This window comes from Heteronotia binoei, chromosome 3 (assembly GCF_032191835.1).
Source record: "Heteronotia binoei isolate CCM8104 ecotype False Entrance Well chromosome 3, APGP_CSIRO_Hbin_v1, whole genome shotgun sequence".
Taxonomy (NCBI): domain Eukaryota; kingdom Metazoa; phylum Chordata; class Lepidosauria; order Squamata; family Gekkonidae; genus Heteronotia; species Heteronotia binoei.
In genome coordinates this window covers 144,874,036-144,891,562 of record NC_083225.1, presented here as the reverse complement: position 1 = coordinate 144,891,562, position 17,527 = coordinate 144,874,036, and positions in this window count along the sequence as shown.

Genomic DNA, 17,527 nt, shown 5'->3' with positions numbered 1-17,527 from the left:
TAACTCATTGGTAGAGCATCTTTCTCACATGCACAAAGTCTTGTCACTGGTACTTCCAACTAAAACCATCAAGTAGAAATGGCCATGTGAAGGTCTTGTTCTTGGCACCTCCAACTAAAAAGATTAAGTAGTATTCTCACAGTTTTTATTCCTTGATCTCACATTTTTTTTTAAAAAAAAATAAATTTTAAAATAAAAACTGTAACTTAAAAATGTAAATAATTTCAAGTTTCTTCATTTATCCTACAATTCTCTGTTTTTTTAAAAAAAAATTGTGGGGTGCTAGTGGGTAGCTCACCTATGGCAGCAAAAACCCTAGCACCGGCCCTGTTTTAAACCTTATCATTATCAGCTAGTACGTTTGCTTATGTAGACACACATTCAGTATATTGTCCTTGTTGCAAGTTAAAGAAAATATTTGAAACCTAGACTTGTCTACTTCATGCTGGTCCCTGTTTGATCAGACTGGAAAAACCATGCTCTGTTTCAGGTGTGGCCAATGGTAGCTCTCCAGATGTTTTTTGCCCACAACTCCCATCAACCCCAGCCAGCATGGCCAATGGCTGGCGCTGATGGGAGTTGTAGGCAAAAAACATCTGGAGAGCTACCGTTTGCCACCCCTGCTCTATTTGAATAAAGTTACTGATTTTGACAATGTGGGGGGGTTCAGCGTCAAAAAGGGATAAATAATTATCTATTTACTTATTTTATTTATACTCCACCTTTCTCAACAAAGGGGACCCAGAATGGCTTACGTACACATTCCCTCCATTTTATCAAGTTCTTCACCTTTTTCTACTGATAGTAGATGGCTGTATTTTCCACAACTACCAAGTACCATTTTCTTTCTGTAGGCAATAATGCCAGAATGGTGGCAGCAAGTATTGTTCTCATATTATTTTAGCTTCATAACATAGCCAATTACATAATATAATAGCATCTGAAGCCAAACCATGGTGAGGATAGTGTAGTCATGTCCTCCCTGGCCACCAGCAGGGGATGGGGGGGGGGGTAGGGTTGCCAGATCTAGGTTGGGAAACTCCTGGAGATTTGGAGGTGGAGCCTGGGAGGACAAGAGGGCTCAGTGTGGTACAATGCCATAGATTCCACCCTTCAAAGTATCAATTTTTTCCAAGGAAACTGATCTCTGTAACTGAAGATAAACTGAAATTCTGGGGAATCCCAAGGCTGGCATCTCCAGGTGAGGGCAAGGCTTCATGCCTTTAATCTGGCATTTTCAATTAGAGAACAGAAGGGAAAATGGTGCTTGGTAGCAGTAGTAAATGAAGTTGCCAACAAAGTAAGTATGCAAGTAAAATCTGGGGCTTTTTCATCCATCCAGTGCCTATCAGCTCTAACCTTTTGTCTAAGTCCTACTTTTTCATCTTGAATAACATAAATGTAATAAGGATTTAAAGGTCTTGGTAGGAAAAGAAGATGAAGATATTGGATTTATTTCCTGCTCTCCACTCCAAATTGCAGAGCAGCTCACAGTCTCCTTTACCTTCCTCCCCCACAACAGACACCCTGTGAGGTGGGTGGGGCTGAGAGAGCTCTCCCAGAAGCTGCCCTTTCAAGGGCAACTCTGCAAGAGCTATGGCTGACCCAAGGCCATTCCAGCAGCTGCAAGTGGAGGAGTGGAGAATCAAACCCAGTTCTCCCAGACAAGAAGCCACACACTTAACCACTACACCAAACTGTACACCAAATTGTTGTTGAATTTTTGTTTGGCACAATTTTCAGTCAGCAATCGAACAGGTGATATCTTGCTCCAGAAATTAGGTGCTATTTCTGAACTATAAAATATGTAACATTCTGGTTTTAAAAAGAATAGGAAGTGACAGAACAGTATAGAAAAGGAAACAGCCCCCTGCCTCACACATTGGAAACACACATTTGTGTGCTCCTCTTGTATGAACAGAGAGGTCTTGTTTGAATGGGCTGTTTGTTAATTTCAATGGGGAGTAACAGATATGCATGCAAGGCAGAATAGAATAAGTGGACAAGCCTCTGAACATAGTGAAGTTGAAGTTATCCTGATTGGGTGTTAGGAATTCTGGGGCATTTGGAGTCATCACTCAGACTATCAAAGTTCAGATATACATCTTTAATCAGCATAGATGACATACAAGGGGAAATGTGCCTGCATACAAAACCAACATTTCATTATTCAAGCTGTGGAATATTTGAAGCTGTTCTCTGTGTAGTTTCACATCAGTGTAACCATATGTTTAACTACACTGACAATATCTGCATATTTGATAGCATGCTTGTTCATTTCCTTCCTAGCTATCTCAAATTAAAATTAAAAATGAATGCTAAATATGTAAAAAGAGTTCTTCAAAAAGAGAACAACACGACCTGTCAAAAGGAAATATAGGAATTTCCAGAACATGAACCATGACATAAATACATCTAGGATAAACCAAAAGGCATTTGAAAGAAAAAGATGTTCTTGATTTGATGAATGTTTAAAATGTAAGCGCTGTCATAAGCAACTGAGTTCTGAACTTCAGGACAGCATCCTCCCATTTTGTATAGGAGATAGTCTAAAATATACTTTATCATGTAAGTTTTAAACAAACAGCAGAGAGCAGCACAGAGCTATGAGCATGGGAAGCAAACAGTTGTCTAAAAGATGCCAGTTGGACCATAAGAAGAAGAATAATTAGGCAACTGAAGGGCACATTATTTTCCACCAGTTAAGTATAGTAAATTGTGTCTGTGTCCTCTGTTCATATGAACAGAGTGCAGAATGGTAATCTAAATCAAGAAGTTCCTGGCTGGAGTGGGCGGGATTTTTTTAGGTTACTTTTGCACAGCATCTTTTAGGTTTATAGAACTGTTCAAGCATAAATATCTTGATCCTGCTAGGGACCATATGTGTTTAGAAGAGTCTTTTCCATGCATATCTGGACCACACACAAATGAATGCTGAAAAAAGCCCAGTTCTTCTCCGGCCCAGGTGGCAATAGTGTGAAAAATGTGTAATTATCTATTATTCAGAAGGAGTGAGGAGCTGCATTTAGTCCCCCCATTCTTCCTCCCCTTCCAAACTATTTGATACCCACCAAGAAAGGCAAGAGACTATCTCCAACACTGAAGGCAGGAGAGCATCCAGCACAGATTCCATCACAGAAAGAGAAGTTATCATGTTTGGGGTTCAGATGATAGGCTGGCAGCAACTCCCTTTGCCAAGACGTGGGTTGATCCCATTCTGCTCTAAATGCTCCCCTTTTATAGGTTTGTTCAAACTAACAATCTTTCATGCCTGCATTACATCATCCTGATCATACATAATCACATGTGTAACTGCATATCTTGCATGTCTGTAAATATTGCAGATGTTCAGGGAGAAATGAACAGGACAGACATTTATGGGGTCTTACCTGGTCTTACCTTTGGGGCAATAGGCCAGTTCTCTGGTTATCTCTTGGCTGATACAATAAGATACAGTTCTTTCTGGAGAGAAAGGCTGTCTCTGGCCCTTTCTACGCTAGCCAATCTATCCTTTCTTTGTGCGCATTTCAAAGCTACTTTCTACTACATACTACTTCAGTTCTGTCTTGTGGTTTCTTCTAGCTTATACATTTGTTTTGTGTGACTGTGTAGCAACAGCACTTTCACTCTGCTGTTGCCTTGCAGTTCTCAAAACTTGTTTTGGCCTGGAGCTTTCTCCAGATCCAGATCTAAGTCTTAATTGTAGAACTTTTCCTTTGGGTTTCCAAATTCCTCCAAAAACCTCCTTAGTTCACATTTAAATGTAAGATTGTTGTATTAATTTACATCTCCATATGTGCTCCATGGTGATCTAGTTTCTAATTTCAATTTGTATGGGTATTGCTGCTCAGTCATGACATGGCCCTGTCTTCAGCATGATGAAAGAATCTGTAGCAGTTTTCAATTAGTGAAAACAATTGTCACTTTTAAACTAAGGTAAATTTATTTTTGTTAAACATATTGAGCTTAAGGGGAATGCTGCAGAGGCACCACCATCTAACACACAAAATGCTAGTTTTTAAAGAAAAATATAGCCCAGAAGCACATTAAACAATGCTAATACAGAAGTAAAAATCTGCAGATAACACTGTTTCACTTGGAAACGTGTGAAGCAAGATTTTAAATGCAGAATAAGTTTAGGTGATGCAGATCTGTAGCAGGTGGATTGAGTGCTCACAAAATCTGGATCAAACCTGAATGTAGAAAGGGCCTCTGTGCTTCTAGGAAAGGCAGAAAGGCCTAGCTAATCCTAACATAGCTGTGCTCTGGACTAGGGTTGCCAGGTCCCATCTTCTTCCCAGAATAGGGATTATGGAAGGCATTCTGGGAGGGTGAAGAGCTGTCTTCAACCTTCAACCTGGGCCAAGAGAGGCTAGATTGAAGACAACCAGGGAGCAAGCCTTTTCAGCAATGGCCCCTCGATGGTGGAATCAACTTCCAGAGATGGTGCGAGCCCTGCGGGACCTGAACCAATTCCGCAGGGCTTGCAAAACATTTCTTTTTCAGCTTGCTTTTAAGACAGAACCTGGCTAAACTGACCTGTAGCCATCTAGCCATCTTATGTATGATTGTGACTTATAGCATTTTATAGCACCTGTTTTATCTATTTAATTAATTTATATAACTGAATTGTATTTAAAATTGTTGTTTACATTGTTTTATTCAAATCATGGTATTCCATGTCTGTGAGCCGCCCTGAGCCCGCCTTTGGCGGGGGAGGGTGGGATACAAAAATAATTTTATTATTATTATTATTATTATTATTATTATTATTATTATTATTATTATTATTATTATTATTATTATTATTATTATTATTATTATTATTATTATTATTATATGGTTGGGGGGAAAGCAGAGACTGCACAAGCCTGTCCTACAAGCCATGAATTTGTCACTTGCAAGGCAGGGGCAGGAGGCCTCTGCTTGAAGAGAGAGGGCACCCCGCACACCTGCCCTGCAAGCTGCTAATTTGTCACTTGTAGGGCAGGTGCACATGGCATACACTCTTTTAAAATGGGGCTGCAGATGACTGTTGGGGGCAGGGCTTCGCCTCATTGGCCAGGTGGCATCTGAGGAGATCCTGAAAAATCATGAGATCCCCTGCTTCCACATGGGGACTGTGTAAACCAAATGGGAAAAACATGGTATGGTTGAGAACCTAGAGAGAACCATGTTCAAAAGAGATATAAATCTCTCAAGACGTCTCTAAGGACTAACAATAAACTACAAACACTTACAAAAGCTCAGTGCCAAGATACATTTACTTTAAGGCTAAGTAATACAGTTATAGAACAAAGCAGGAGTCAAGTTTCACCTTTAAGACCAACCAATTTTTATTTGGAATATAAGCTTTCGTGTGCTCTTAAGCACACTTCATCAGACGAGGAATCCAGCACAGTGAGCAAAGCCATACATAGCTGAGCAGAGCCATACATAGCTGGTAGGCAGTGGCCCAGAATGCAACATGGTACAGATTTAAGAACCAATGACAGTGAAGTAAAATTATCTGGTAGGCAGTGATTTAGAATGTAAAATGGTACAATGACAGAATAGTAAAATTAACAAATTGAGCAAACCTTAGATCTGAGTAGCATGAACATAACATGAATAACAAAGTTATTGCTGAAAGACTCTCAAAACAACAATGTTGCAATGTAGTGAAGACTCAAGGATGAATAAGAAGTATATTTGATAACATGTTTCACAGGTAGAATTTACATGTTCCGATATCAACTTCCTCTGAGCAAAATACTTCATAATCTGGAACTAAAAATATATATATTCACACATAGAGATAAACTGCTTACAAACCACACCCGAGAGAAACACAGCTTACCCAATGCTCAAAAAGAATACGGTACATGCAATTAGTCAATTACTTCAAAGAGACATTAGTGGTTCTCAAGTGTGAGATGCTCAGCCAGACCCTTAAATACCAACAGCTGACAAAATATATGTTAACTCTTAAAGGAGAAATTACAATTTGAAACAAAAATAGTACTGTAGAATTGTTGTAAACAAGCAGTCAAATCCAAGGCTGAATTCAAACCTGAAGGTGCAACAGTATTGAGCATGGGGACTGGCATCCTTACATCTGGACAATAGAGAAGGCCTATCTAAGGCTCAGAAATATCAAGAAAACCATTTGATATTGCATAGTTGGTTTTCTCGCCTGTTGCATACATGGGAATGATTGTGTCCTTAAGTGCATATATCAAGCAAGGATAGGAATGCTAGCCTGCAGGTGGGACCTGGGAGTCCCCCAGAATTACAGCTCATCTTCAGACTACAGAGATCAGATCCCCTAGAAAAAATGGATGCTTTGCAGGGTGGAAACTGTGGCATTATACCCCACAGAGGACCCCTGTCCTCCATACACAGAACTCCAAGTGTTTCCCAACCTGGATCTGGCCACCTTCCCCTCCCGCCATCCCCTGCTGGTGGCCAAGGTGGACCTAGATCTGAAAACCTTAAGATAAGGTTTTTGCTCAAACAGTAGGAAAGAGAACACAATGAAAATAATAAATTGAAAACATAATAAATTATCCTTACAAAAAATCAAACCAGCAAAAACAATTTTAAGATAATACAGTACTGAAACAGTAAACATTGAATAGTAGAGGGGGATTTTTTACATCCAGAGTTCTATAACAAAATTGAATTCCCAGGGGTGAAAGGGTAGATTGTGAACTCCATATTACATTTTGATGCTTACTGTCAAATTGCTCCGTCTATTTCACTAGTAGACATTGAAACTGTAGTTTAATGGCAGTGGTATCTGGAGATTCCATTTTCGCTGTTTGGAGGGAGGAGATGGAAAGTAGGTTTCAGGATTTAACTGAGAAACTATGAAGTCAACATTCTTCCTCCATCAGAAAGATTTTCTTTTAAAGATTTTGTTTGAAGATAACCCCATTAAAAATAAATCTAAAATCTTACAATGCTTTTAAGAGCATCCATGTGATGATATTTGATGAAAAATGCATTTAACATAATTTTCCTAAAGCAAAGTGCCATATTTATGTTTTAAAACATAAAATATATGCTGATATGCTTGAGAACCTGCTGACATGGAGCATTGTGAAAAACAAAAATATTCTAACATGTGAGTTGGAGAGATTGGCTTCTTTAAAATAATAAAAAAGTTTAGGTGCTTAATTTTTTCTGCTTTACAGACAACTGTAGATGTTCAAAATTTTACCTGTTTTCTCTGTTCCCTTCCTTCTTCTCTTTCTCCTGTCCTCTTATATAAGGAAATCCTGGGGTAACCATTAGCACTAGGAATGCTCAAACATCTGCCAGTTTGGTTCACTCCCTTTTCGTGCAGTCTGTTCATGTGTCAGCCATCAGAAGCTGACTCCCAACCAGGGCCAGTGCATGGGAGTTGGTGAACTTGGGAATCAGGTCCCAGCAGTAGTAGGGGGCACCCCCTCTTCACTCATGCTGTCCCTGAGCTTCCAGCTCATTTTTTATTGACTCTGAGGGATTGGAGAGCTTCCCTGGTCCCTCAGAGCTGAGTAAGAGTGGCATTTCCCTTCCCCAGCATCCTCCAAGGGTGCTGGGGAAGTGAAGTGCTGACTGCCCAGCGTGATGACATCACCTCTGGGTGATGTCATCACACCACACACATAAACTTTTCTCTGGGGGGCACGTTGGGGTTCTTCCTTGGGTGCCAGAACCCCACGCGCTGGGGCTGCTCCTAGCCCATGAGAGATCAGCCAGAAGTCAGCTTCTGATCTCACTATCCAGTAAAGCTTTTATGGCACAGAGTGGGGATCAACAATAGATTCTTCTGATCTCCATCCTGGAAACTTTGCTGCCTCCCATACTTGTAGAGATGCAGCAAATTTAGCAGAAGTCCAGATAAGTTTTCCCCTTCTTTTATTCCCATCTCAGACTGTAAGCTTTGGCCACATAGAAAAGCTCTTTTTCTTTTCCCATTTTCACTGAAGAGACTAAAAGCCTTGCATCTGTCCCCACTTGTTATGGGGTGGAGGTGGAGAAGAAAACAGCCTCCTTCTCTGTCTTTAGTATGCAGATATCAAAAACATTGTTTCTGTTCCCATTGGGTTTGGAAGGAAGATAAGAGAAATTAGTTATTTCATCTTTTCCTTTATAACTTAACTGTGTACCTATTTGCTGGAGATGGGGATGGAGGTTGGGGATCTGAACTCAACTCCTAGCTGATCTTGCAATGAGCTATGAGTCAGCTTCTGGCCAACAGGTAGCTAAAAACGTATTCAGCAACTCTTCCAGTTCCAGTTGCTTCATGCAATCCAGGCATATCCCTGGTCATTTCATATGATTGTGAGCATTGAACACGGTATGTTCATATGTTAAATAGGTTCACTGGGAAATTTGTGGCATCCTTAATTAACATGGAATCAGAATTTTCCACTTTTAAATTCAGTTGTAATGCAGCAGATGTTTGTGTGAGGCTTACTTTAAGTTAGAATTGATCAGTGCTTAGCACTGGAAAAAGGGATGAATTGAATCACTGATTCTGCTCTAGGAGGACAGTGGGCTAATTCCATTTTTACTTAGTCTGTTGAGTATTTTGAGTATTTTGGAAAACTGGAGTGGATTCTGTAACACAGTCTGGGCTTATTTAGAAGGAGTAGCATGGATAGGTTTCTTTGTACAAGTCCTAAAACCTTGCTAGTGTAGATACTGGCTTCTCCGGTTTTCTAGATGTCTGTAGTTATTTTCAGCACAGGCTCAGTGTTAGTGGAGTTAGGGAAATAATGCAATTTCATACACATGGAGGTTTTTTTTTTTTTAAGCTCAGTTTTTTGGAGTTGTAAAAAGCATTAACTAACTATGGGCCTTCCAACAGCAAAGAGATCTTGAGGATACAGGACTCTCTAGACACAGGGGAAGTGTAGGGGTTTTGAAGCAAGATGGGAAGCTACTCAAAAGTAGTTTCAAGTGGCAGTTGGTAGCAAGATTTAAAGAGACGTGAAGAAAGAAAATTTTGAAATGGACTGCAGCAGTATGGCTGGTGAGGGAGCAGAGACAGTGATGTGTAAAGACTGTGGGATGTCTGTATTTCTATCTGAGAGTAGCACGAATTACACTTGCAGCAAGTGTAAGTTAGTGACACTGTTGGAGGAAAAGATACAGGGACTGGAGGCACGATTGTCCATACTGCAGTGTATAAAGGAAGATGAGGATTTTCTTGACAAAATGTATGAGGCGCTCTTGAAAGGGCAAGAGGAAGGAGAGGAAACGGTATCTCAGCAATTAGAAGAAGACCCAACACAGGAGGATAGTTCCTGGAAAAATGTAACCCAAAGGAGAAAGAAAACCAGGAGATGTTCTGAGCCCCTGCTGCTCAGCAATAGGTTCCAGGATCTCCTCACAGTAACTGATTCTGAGCCACTGGAACAAAGGCTACTTCCTCAGCCTCCACGGAGCTTGAAGAAAGTTTCTCAGGATCCTGTGGATAAGAAGCCTGGAGCTTCTGCTCCCCAATATAGGAAGAGGAAGGTGGTGGTGATTGGAGACTCCTTGCGCAGAAGGGTGGAGCGCAAAGAGTGCTGACCGGACTTGTCATCCCGAGAGGTCTGCTGTCTGCCGGGTGCATGCATTTAGCATGTGACAGAAAGGATTGGAAGACTTATAAGCCCACGGATTACTATCCTTTCGTGCTGATCCATGTGGGAATGAACGATACTGCCCGTCATAGCCCTGAACGTATTAGAAAAGACTATGTGGTTCTTGGTCAGAAGGTAAAGGAGCAGGGAGCAGAGGGTGTGTTCTTGTCAGTGCTTCCTGTTGAAGGTCATGGCTTAGGACGAGAAAGAAGAATACTTCAAATAAATGACTGGCTACGTCAATGGTGTCATCAGGAAAGATTCGGATTTCTGGACCATGGCTTACGCATTCAAGATGGTGGTCTTTTATCGGGAGATGGTTTGCATCCAAGGGTTCTAAAAGAGCTTACAGATGTAATTTCTGAGCCTCTGGCTGTTATTTTTCAGAATTCTTGGAGAACAGGAGAGGTGCCGGAAGATTGGAGGTGGGCGAATGTTGTCCCCATTTTCAAGAAGGGGAAAAAAGAGGATCCGGGTAACTACCAACCCGTCAGCTTGATGTCTATACCTGGAAAAATTGTTAGAACAAATCATCAAGCAGTTGGTCCTGGAAGATTTAGAAAGAATGGATGTGATTACTAAGAGCCGGCATGGTTTTCTCAAGAACAAGTCATGTCAGACTAACCTGATCTCTTTTTTTGAGAAAGTGACTACCTTGCTGGATCAGGGAAATGCTGTAGACATTGTTTATCTTGATTTCAGTAAGGCTTTTGATAAAGTTCCACATACTATCCTTGTTGACAAGTTGGGAGAATGTGGTTTGGATCCTGTTACCGGTAGGTGGATCTGTAATTGTTTGACAGATCGCACCCAAAGAGTGCTTGTGAATGGTTCCTCATCCTCTTGGAGAGGAGTGACAAGTGGGGTGCCTCAAGGATCTGTCTTGGGACCTGTGTTGTTCAACTTCTTTATAAATGATTTGGATGAAGGAATAGAGGGAATGCTTTTTAAATTTGCAGATGATACTAATTTGGGAGGGGTTGCAAACACAGAAGAAGACAGAAACAGGATACAGGATGACCCTGACAGGCTGGAAAACTGGGCTAAAATCAATAAAATGAATTTTAACAGGGATAATGTAAAATTCTGCATTTAGGTAGGAAAAATCCAATGCATGGTTATAGGATGGGGGAGACTTGTCTTAGCAGTACTATGTGTGAAAAGGATCTAGGGGTCTTACTGGATCATACGCTGAACATGAGTCAACAGTGTGATGCGGTCGCTAAAAAGGCAAATGCAATTTTGGGCTGTATCAACAGAAGTATAGTGTCCAGATCATGTGATGTGATGGTATCACTTTACTCTGCTGTGGTAAGACCTCACCTGGAGTATTTTGTTCAGTTTTGGGCACCCCATTTTAAGAAGGATATAGACAAGCTGGAACGGGTCCAGAGGAGGGCGACGAAGATGGTGAGGGGTCTGGAGACCAAGTCCTATGAGGAAAGGTTGAAGGAGCTGGGGATGTTTAGCCTGGAGAAGAGGCAGCTGAGAGGTGATATGATCACCATCTTCAAGTACTTGAAGGGCTGTCATATAGAGGATGGTGTGGAATTGTTTTCTGTGGTCCCGGAAGGTAGAACCAGAACCGATGGGTTGAAATTAAATCAAAAGACAATAGTTTCATGCTCAACATTAGGAAGAACTTTCTGGCTCAACATTAGGAAGAACTTCCTGACCGTTAGAGCGATTTCTCAGTGGAACAGGCTTCCTCGGGAGGTGGTGGGCTTTCCTTCCTTGGAGGTTTTTAAACAGAGGCTAGATGGCCATCTGACAGCAATGAAGATCCTGTGAATTTAGGGGGAAGTGTTTGTGAGTTTCCTGCATTGTGTAGGGCATTGGATTAGAAGACCCTATACGTCCCTTCCAACTCTATGATTCTATAATATGCAGCATGGAAGACTGAGAAGCATTCAATAAGTTCTGAATACTAGATTGCACTACAATGCCTCATATCTCATGAAGGAATTTTTTTTCTTTCTGATCTTGACTCTAAATTAAAGGAACTACGAAGTGTCCAAGGCTGAAGATTGGCCCAGACTTGTCTGGCCTACACCAAATGAGTTATGGAGTACTGGGGTCCAGTTTACTTCTACATGGAGAAGCCAGGGAGACCCCAGGCTGCTGGTGCTCACTGTGAAGAATCAAAGGAAGTAGGAGGCAGCAGCCATTGTGATCAGGATTCAGTCTCATCTGACCTGGCCACCAGTGATGTCATAGGCTAGTGACAGCTTGCCAAGGACCTGTCTGGCCAAGAAGGGATTACATTGGAGCCGAGAAAAATGGAGGGCAGCAACTGGTGACCCAGCCAGCCTTGCTGTGGCAGCAGGAGATGAGCTGAAGATCTACTTGCAGGATATCTGTTTAGATCTATTTCAGCCAGCTGAAGGATAAAACACTACAAAATTTAATTAAAATAATTTATTAAAAGCTGCAAGAATATTTCAAACAGAAAATTATCCGTGAGGAATCAAAAATATCAAAGCTAAATTCCAAGAGGTTAAACACTGGTTCACAATTATAGATGTTACCATTTCCAGCCTGAAGATATTCAGCAGTCAAAGTCCTCTCTACCCAGAAATGCATAAGGGAAGACAAGGTACCTAACCTATAGTGACAAGCAATTCAGCATGAAACTATTGTCTAGTATACAAGAGTCTAAAATGATGTAAAAGAGGCTAAACTTCATGGGCAGGATACAACATGGTCTGGGGCTCTTAGACCAATTAGATCTCTGGTTGATGACCTGGTTTCTGGGCATATGACTTCAAAGAGGTCTAAGATGAACTGACATGGTGATCTGCAGTTTTGTCTCCCCAGCTCCAATGGGAATAAATCAAGCTAATTAAAAGGATAGCAGTTTTTCTCTCTCGGCTTGGCTTCGCGAACGAAGATTTAAGAAGGGTGCAATAGTCCACGTCTGCTGCAGGCTCGCTGGTGGCTGACAAGACCAATGCGGGACAGGCAGGTCCAGCCACAGTGGCTGCAGGGAAAAGTCTGATTTAGGGTTGGTGCTGTAGCAGTGCGATTCTTCCTCAGTCTCCTTTTGTCCTCAAGACCAGCTATGCGTGCGTTCTCAAAGGAAGAGACAGCCTGGTGGATGGTGTGTCTCCATGCTTTGCGATCTGAGGCTAGGTCAGACCACTGGTGATGGTTGATGCGACAGGTGCCAAGGGATTTCTTCAAGGAGTCCTTGTACCTCTTCTTTGGTGCCCCTCTATTTCGATGGCCGGTGGAGAGTTAGCCATACAGGGCAATCTCGGGAAGGCGGTGGTTTTCCATCCTAGAGATATGCCCTGCCCAGCGCAGCTGCGTCTTCAGCAGCAGTGCCTCGATACTGGTAACCTCCGCCCGCTTGAGGACTTCAGTGTTGGTCACAAAGTCACTCCAGTGGATGTTGAGGATGGTGTGAAGGCAGCGCTGATGAACGCGCTCGAGGAGTCGCAGGTGATGACGGTATAAAACCCACGATTCGGAGCCGTAGATGAGGGTTGTCATCACAACCGCTTTGTAAACATTGATCTTTGTGCCTTTTTTCAGATGATTGTTGCTCCACACTCTTTTGTGCAGTCGGCCAAATGCACGGTTTGCCTTTGCCAGCCTGTTGTCAATCTCCTTGTCGATCTTGGCATCTGAGGAGATGATGCACCCCAGGTAGCTGAACTGCTGGACTGTCTTCAGAACTGATTCACCCACAGTGATGCAGGGAGGGTGATAATCTTCCTGGGGTGCAGGCTGGTGGAGAACTTCTGTCTTCTTCAGACTAACTTCTAGGCCGAATAGCTTGGCAGCCTCTGCAAAGCAGGATGTCATATGCTGCAGAGCTGATACCGAGTGGGAGACGAGTGCAGCATCATCAGCAAATAGTAGCTCTCGGATGAGTTTTTCCATTGTCTTGGAGTGGGCCTTTAGTCGCCTCAGGTTGAACAGGCTGCCATCGGTGCGATAGCGGATGTAGACACCATCGTCATCATCTAGATCTACTGCGGCTCTTTGAAGCATCATGCTAAAGAAGATCGTAAAGAGAGTTGGCGCGAGAACGCAGCCTTGCTTTACACCTGTGCCTATTGGGAAGGGCTCCGAGAGGTCGTTGCAGTGTCTGACTTGGCAGTTAATTGGTTGCTATGTGCCAAGTTCTGTCCTTGGAACAGGGAGGAAGAGATAAGTACTTGGCTCCTCCCTGCACCTGGACAACTATCTAGGACTGATTCTGCACTAGCCTTTGTCCTGGTCTCATTCTTGGCTCTCAATTTTGCTCCCTGCCCCTGCAAACTCAAGAGCTGACAATGAGATCAGGTACACTGACTCTTCCCAACACAGTAGTTTCTATTTACTGTACAACTTAGATTCAGGCCTGGACCTTAAAATGAAGCCTGAAAATGTTTAGAAAAAGGCAAGAACTGAACAAGGAAACCAGTCTCTTTACATGGGCTTACCCAGCCACTATTGTGATCTACAAAGAAGGCAAAAGACTCACAGCAAGGAACCCAGCTGAAGCAAGGAAACTCTTGGAGAAGATGGGTCTGTACCCAGGAGAAACAGGAACTCAACCAGAGGAAGAGCTTAATGTCGATGAACCAGAGGAGGGGCCTTCTACACGTCAGGAGAAATGACAGAGGACGAGACTATAAGACGTTCAAGGAAAAGGAGGAACTTCAAAAAAAAAAGGAGTACCCCACAAATAAGAGGGAGGGAACATCATGGTCTTAAGTGAAGGAAGGAAATAATAAAAGATCCAGGAGGGGGGGGAGGTGTGCCCACCTAAAGGTATAGGGAGGGTGGAGAGATCAACCCAAAAGCGAGCCCTATACCAGAAGAGGGGAGGGGGGATGATGGGGAAGAGTGGGGGGAAAGGGTGTGGGAGGGGGGAAGGGAGAAAGGGGAGAGGCAGAACAGACTTTGTTATCCAGCCAGGGAAGGGAAAGGAGGTGAATGATTATGGCTAAAACTTTGAAAATGCTCTCACTGAATGTCAACGGACTAAGTTCAGACCTGAAAAGATATAGATTAACAAGAATGGCAAAACAACACAATATAGATATCGTGTATTTACAGGAAACACATAAGGCAAAGGATGATATGAAACCATTGATTAAACACCCAGGATGGAAAGTATTGGCTGAAGCAAGAAGTAGAACTAAGACGAGAGGAATAGCAATTTTAGTACACACAAGGATCGATATTAGGATACTAGATCTCATTAGTGATAGGGAAGTGAGATATTTGTTTATCAAAGGTAGGTTTCAAAATAGAGTAATAACGCTTATAAATATATATGCCCCAAATACAGGACAGAGGAGATTTTTGAATAAAGTTATGCAAAAAGTTCAGAAATTCTCAGAGGGAGAAGTTATTATAGCAGGAGACTTTAACATAGATATGACCAAGGAGAAGGAGGCTAGGTGGAAAAGGAATTTGGTAGAAGCGCATGAGGCCTTAGGCTTGGTTCCAAAGCCGACACATTTATCAAGTAGACACAAGACAGCTTCTTGTATAGATTATATATTTCTTAAAAAATCAAATAATTGGGAGGTGAGGAAAGTAACAACCCATCCAATATGGATCTCAGATCATGCTCCACTAACTATAGAACTGGTGATAAAAAACGAACAAATTAGAAGGACTTGGAGATTTAACAGTATGGTCTTATTAAAAAAAGAAAATAGACAATATATGGAAAATCAAGTAAAACAATATTTTAGAGAAAATAAGGGAACAGTGGCCACAAATATCTTGTGGGAAGCAGCAAAAGCAGTGTTAAGAGGTCATTGTATGATGAAGGAGAAAGAAATAAAAAAAGAATGGTATGCTAACAAGACACAGAAACTCCAGGAATTAGGCGCACTGCAGAGCAGTCAAGGTATTAGATTCTGCCCTGATAGGAAAAAAAAGATTGATGAAATTAGGAAACAATTGGACTTTATGGATTCGAGGGCATTATGGAAAAAACAAACCATGGTAAGAAATGAGTTTCAAAGAGATTCAATAAACTCCATTAGGAGACTGGCTAATTATCTCAAGACTAGGAAAGAAAAGCAAAAGGTGGAAAGTATTAAGAGACAAGGAAAGGTCACGCAGAACCCGAGAGAAATTAGGCAAGTGTTTCAAGAATTCTACAAAGAGTTATACGCTAGGAGGGATATAACAGAACATATTGAAGAAAGTGGAGAAGTGTTGGGAGATACAGATAGAGAGAGTTTGGAGAAGGAAATAACAGTTCAAGAAATAGAGGAAGTTGTGAACAATTTAAAAGTGGGTAAATCCCCAGGGCCTGACGGCTTTACTGTGGATTTTTATAAGGAGATGAAGGAGTTACTGATCCCCGAATTACAACAAGTGTTTAATGCTATATTGAAGGGAGGGAAAGCTCCCGACTCTTGGAGAATGGCTGAAATAACCGTAATATTAAAACCCCAGAAGGATCCTCGGGAAGTGGGTTCATATAGACCAATAAGTTTACTTAACCAGGACTACAAAATTTTCGCTAAAGTTTTAGCAAATAGGTTAAGGAACATATTACCTCATATAATAAAAAAGGATCAATATGGCTTTGTAAAGAATAGGAGTATTGCACATCCTATAAGGAATATATTTAATGTATTGTACCATAAACGTCCTGGGCAACTTGCTTTACTGAAATTAGATGTATACAAGGCATTTGATACGCTGTCCCATGAATTCTTATGGTCCATAATGAAGAAGTGTGGGATTGGGCCACTATTCTTAAAAGCCATTCAAGAGGTCTATAGGGAGGGGTCAGCAGTGGTAAGAGTAAACAACGAACATACGGATCAGCTCCCAATTGAGAGAGGTGTGAGGCAGGGGTGTCCACTTTCCCCATCCCTGTTTATAATGGCGATAGAGCAACTAGCAGAAAGGATTAGGAATTCAGGGAGAATAGAAGGCTGTAGAATAGGAAAGGAGGAAATAAAAATCAATTTATTTGCAGATGACATAATCATGACAATATCTAACCCGAAAGAAGCCATTAGGGAAACGAAAATTATTTTAGAAGATTTTGAAGCAGTATCAGGTTTAAGAATAAATATGGGAAAGTCTGAAATAATGTACTTTAATGTTGGTTTGGAAGAAAGGAAAGAGATTAATAGGATAACTAATATGGGGATGGGAGTTAAGAAATTTAAATATCTAGGGATAGAAATTTATAAAAATATTAACAGGATAGTGGAGGGAAATTATAACAAAATCTGGGAGAAAATAGAGAGGGATATGCAGCAGTGGGGGAAAAGGACGATGAGCCTGACCACTAGAATAAAGAGTGTATTGATGTTTTGGATGCCAAGGTTGTCGTACCTTTTTCAAACGATACCATTGGAGTTAGATAAGCAAAAAATGACTAACTGGAACACTAAAATAAGGGAATGGATATTTTGTAGTGGGAAACTTAGATTTCAAAAAAAATTGGCATACAATCATAAATCAGAACTTGGATGGGGAGTCCCAGATATAGTCAATTATTATGAAGCATTTCAGCTTAAAGCATTATTAGAAATAGAGAAGGAAGGGGACCAGAAATGGATAAGGTTTGAGAATGAAGCTAATAATGGGGTAGGAAAACATGGCATCTTTACGAACATGGGGGCGAAGGAACTTAATTTAAACATGGGACCAAGGAAAAATGGGCTAAATGTTTGGAAGAAATGGCAACCGAAATGGCTGAATCGGGTATCTAGATGGACGCCATTAGAAATGTTGATGGAAGGAGACAAGGAGCATAGGTGGAGCGAACTACTTAAGGCTAAAGGATTTAGAAGGGTAGAAGATTTGTTAATACTAGATAAGTTAAAACCATTACATGAATTTCAAGAAGTCATAGGAATACAATACTGGCTTAAGGCTACAGGATTGTATACTAAAGTTAAGAAGGAAGTGGAGAAGAGTAACTTAAATGAAGAAGAACCTATGGAAAA